The sequence below is a fragment of the Phodopus roborovskii genome, unplaced genomic scaffold (assembly GCF_943737965.1).
Source record: "Phodopus roborovskii unplaced genomic scaffold, PHOROB, whole genome shotgun sequence".
In the NCBI taxonomy this organism is placed as follows: Eukaryota; Metazoa; Chordata; class Mammalia; order Rodentia; family Cricetidae; genus Phodopus; species Phodopus roborovskii.
In genome coordinates this window covers 824406-828813 of record NW_026126436.1, presented here as the reverse complement: position 1 = coordinate 828813, position 4408 = coordinate 824406, and the positions used below count along the sequence as shown (strand labels likewise).

At 43.7% G+C, this 4408-nt stretch overlaps 1 pseudogene; it reads left to right on the top strand.

Moving 5' to 3' along the window:
- The first annotated feature begins 667 nt into the window (after nt 1-667).
- On the top strand, nt 668-1923 carry LOC127224448 (adenosylhomocysteinase-like; annotated as a pseudogene).
- Nucleotides 1924-4408: the final 2485 nt, after the last annotated feature.

Genomic DNA, 4408 nt, shown 5'->3' with positions numbered 1-4408 from the left:
TAGCCTAACTGCTGGAATCCAGTTACAGAGAGGGAGAAGTGATGAACAAAGGTGTCAAGACCAGGCTGGAGAAACCCACAGAATCAGGTGGCCTGAACAAGGGGGTCTCATGAACCCCAATCTGATAGCTGGGAAACTCGAATAGGCCTGCCCCAGACCCTGTGAATATGGATGTTAGTCTAGAGGCCTCTAGTAATGGATCAGTATTTATACCTACTATACGAATAGTGTTTGGGAGCCCATTCCACATAGAAGGTTACTTTGTCAGCCTAGACACACGAAGGAGGGCGTAGGCCCTGTCCCAAATGATATGACAGACTTTAAGACTCCCCATGGAAGGCCTCACCCTACCTGGAGAGCAGAAATGGGATGGGCTGGGTTTGGTGGAGGTGATAGGTGAGAAAACTGAGATTAGCATGTAAAACAAACTTGTTTCAATTTTAAATAAAAAAGGAAAAAAAAGGATACTTCAAGAACCCAACTATTGAGACTATAAGCAACCTGATTTAAAAAAACAAAACAAAACAAAACAAAACAAAAAAAACAAAAAAAAAAATACAAAAAATCCTTAAGTAACTAAACATGAAATTTTCGAAATAAAAAATACAAATGGCGCCTTGCCCTGTGCTGTCCTGCCCCCTTCACTGAATTCATCATTCCTAACGGAAGCGCCGCCAGCATGTCAGATATACTGCCTTACAAAGTCGCGGACATTGGACTGGCTGCATGGGGACGAAAGGCCAGGTTTGATGCACATGCCGGAGATGTACTCGGAGTCCAAGCCCCTGAAGGGTGTTCGCATTGCTGGCTGCCTGCACATGACTGTGGAGACAGCTGTCCTCATTGAGACTCTGGTGGCCCTGGGTGCGGAGGTACAGTGGTCCAGCTGCAACATCTTCTCTACTCAAGACCACGCAGCGGCTGCCATTGTCAAGGCTGGCATTCCAGTGTATGCCTGGAAGGGCGAGACAGACGAAGAGTACCTGAGGTGCATTGAGCAGACCCTGCACTTCAAAGGTGGACCCCTCAACATGATTCTGGACGATGGTGGTGGCTTAACTAACCTCATCCACAGCTTCTGTCGAGATTCGAGGCATCTCTGAGGAGACCACGACTGGGGTCCACAACCTCTACAAGATGATGGCCAATTGGATACTCAAGGTGCCTGCCATCAATGTCAATGATTCTGTCACCAAGAGCAAGTTTGATAATCTCTATGGCTGCAGGGAGTCCTTCATAGATGGCATCAAACGGGCCTCAGATGTAATAATTGCGGGCAAGGTGGCGGTGGTAGCAGGCTATGGCGACTTGGGCAAGGGCTGTGCCCAGGCCCTGAGGGGTTTTGGGGCCCGAGTCATCATCACCGAGATTGACCCCATCAATGTTGATATCATCCTTGGCCGGCACTTTGAACAGATGAAAGACGATGCCATTGTGTGTAACACTGGACACTTCGATGTGGAGATTGATGTGAAGTGGCTCAATGAGAACGCTGTGGAGAAGGTGAACATCAAGCCCCAGGTGGACCGCTATTGGCTGAAGAATGGGCGCCGCATCATCATGCTGGCTGAAGGCTGGCTGGTCAACCTGGGTTGTGACATGGGCCATCCCAGCTTCGTGATGAGCAATTCCTTCACAAACCAGGTGATGGCACAGATTGAGCTGTGGACCTACCCAGATAAATACCCCGTTGGGGTTCACTTCTTGCCTAAAAAGCTGGATGAGGCAGTGGCTGAAGCCCACCTGGGCAAGCTGAATGTGAAGCTGACCAAGCTGACTGAGAAGCAGGCCCAGTATCTGGGCATGACCACTGATGGCCCCTTCAAGCCTGATCACTACCGCTACTGAGAGACAGGACTGCCCTTCACTTTCCAGCTTCCATCCTTGTTCCAGGCCCTACCTCTCTTCCCAAGAGCACATGTCACCAACTTCTGCTTCGCCAGTGTTCCTCCCACTGGGGCTGGTTACTCTGTCCTTGATCTCTCTTGTGTCCTTCATAATATTCTAGGTGTGGTGAGGGGAACTGAGAGTCTCCAGTCAAGAGAGAGGTACCTGGGAGCCCTCCACATGGGACATGAGCTCTGGAGTCTTTGAAGTTCTGAGGCTGGATGTGGCTAGTGGTGGTCACAGGCCCAAGCACCTTACCATCCAGACCCTCACTTGGTCTTTGTTAGATCTGTGTGCTTTCCCAAGAATAAACTACCATAGGGCAGGAGCCACTGGACTTGGAAGGGCCTTCAGAGCTTATTTACCATTGGATCATCTCTTAAATCTCAGAATACTGAGGTTGGCACTTTTGGTTCTTATTTCACAGGGTTAGAATAGATTAAGAGATAACCAAGAAAGGACAAGTGACAGCTAGAGATTGAAAGAGACCAGAAAAAACAAATAGGCTAAGGTCTGTCACTGCTTTGTAATCAATGGTTCCTATCACAAGCCTGGGTCACAAAAAGATTAATTTGGTTTATAGTGTCTAGAATGTTGTAAAAGGAAAGGAAAGTGGATTAAATGAAATTTCTGGTGCCTAAAAAAAAAAAAAAAAAAAAAAAAAAAACAAATGGCTATGGCTAGCAAACTTTTTAAAAATGCTGCTGTCAATATCCAGCCAATATGAAAGTGCAAGCTAATAGTATTTTAATATTAATTGATCATGTTGTAAAAAATATTTATATTTATATCCATACACTTGGGCTGCTTTAAACCTTTGTCAGAGAAGATTTTTCTGCAGTGGAAATAAATGGAGATATGCATAAAGACTGAAAGTAAGAGACTTGGTGCTACAATTTTTACTGTTTTGTTTTTGTTTTTACATGCCAACCAAAATTTCCCTTCATTTCCCACCTCCCACTTTCCCCCAAATCTATTCCTCCTCCTCTATTCTTTTCAGAAAAAGACTGGCCTTCCATGGATAGAAATCAGCCAAGGTACATTTAAGTTGCAGTGAGACTAGGTACCTCCTCTATATTAAGGCTAGATAAGCTAGTCCTATAGGAGAAATGGGTTTTAAAAGCAGGCATTATAGTCAGGGACAGCCCCTGCTCCCACTGTTAGGATTCTCACAGAAGAACAAATTACACAACAGTCATGTATATGCAGAGGGTCTACATCAGTCTCATGCAGACTTTGTGGTTGTTGGCTCAGGGTCTGTGAGCCACTACGAGCCCAGGTTAGTTACATGTGTGGGATTTCCTGTGGTGTCCTTGATCCCACTGGCCCCTAAAAATAATTTCTCCTCCACTTTAATAGGATTCCTGGAACTTTACCTAATGTTTGTTTGTGGATATCTATCTGTTTCCATCACTTGCTGGTTGAGGCTCTCTGATAATAGTTGAACTATGCACCAATCTATGATTATACCAGAATATCATTAGGAATCATTTCATTAACATTTTTTGATTTTGTTATTTTGGCCAGTCATGTGTACTTCTATCCTAGATCTCTGAAGTACCCCATCTCTGGGTCATGGCCCTCAAGTTTGAGCTCCCACTCAAGTTATGGGTCAATTTCCGTACCTTCTTTACCCCACCACATCAGGCAAACAGGACTGATTGTAGGTGGAAGGGTTTGTGGCTGGTTTGGTAGCCAGCCACTGGGAGAAGTTACAGGAGATGGATGAGGCTCTGTATCTCCAATTTGAAAGAGTCTTACCTAGTGTCACCCTCATAGATTCCTGGGTATTTGCACTGCACTGTTTCTACTTCATCCCAGAGATACCCTCAGATTCTAGTTGTCTTTCACACTACTCTTTCCCTTTATCCTCCCTACCACCTAATATCTCCTGTTCACATTCCAAACACTCCATGTATCCACTGGTAATTTCTATTCCATTTCTCTTTCACAATGGTGAAAGAGCCTGCATTGTTACTTCCTTCACTGGATCTGTGGATTGTAGTTGGTTATCCTTTATTTTAAGGCTAATCTCAACTTATAAGTGAGCACATGCTTGTCTTTCTGAATCAAGGTTATCTCACTTTGTTATGCTGTAAGTGGGACATATGCATTAACTTCCCTAAATTACGGCTCAGAAAACATTGTGAAAAATGAAATAGAAAGACTATAAGCACCAACAGATGGGGAGAGATGTTGTAAAATACTGTCTTCTGGACAAAACATAGTGATTCAATCATAAACTCACAGGAGCTGTCATTATCTGCAAGAAAATACAGAATGTTATACAAGCAAAAATAGTTAGGCTAAATGATCTCCAGGTATGACCCTTACTGAGGAGCTATTGACATTGACAGTAATGTTTATGTGGAAAATGGAAGATGGAAGAAATTTCTTTTCTTATTTATTTATTTATTTATTTATTTATTTATTTATTTATTTTGAGATATGGTTTTCATATTCCAGTAGTGGTCATAAACTCATGCATTATGGATACCACTAGCTGGATTTATTGTTTTAT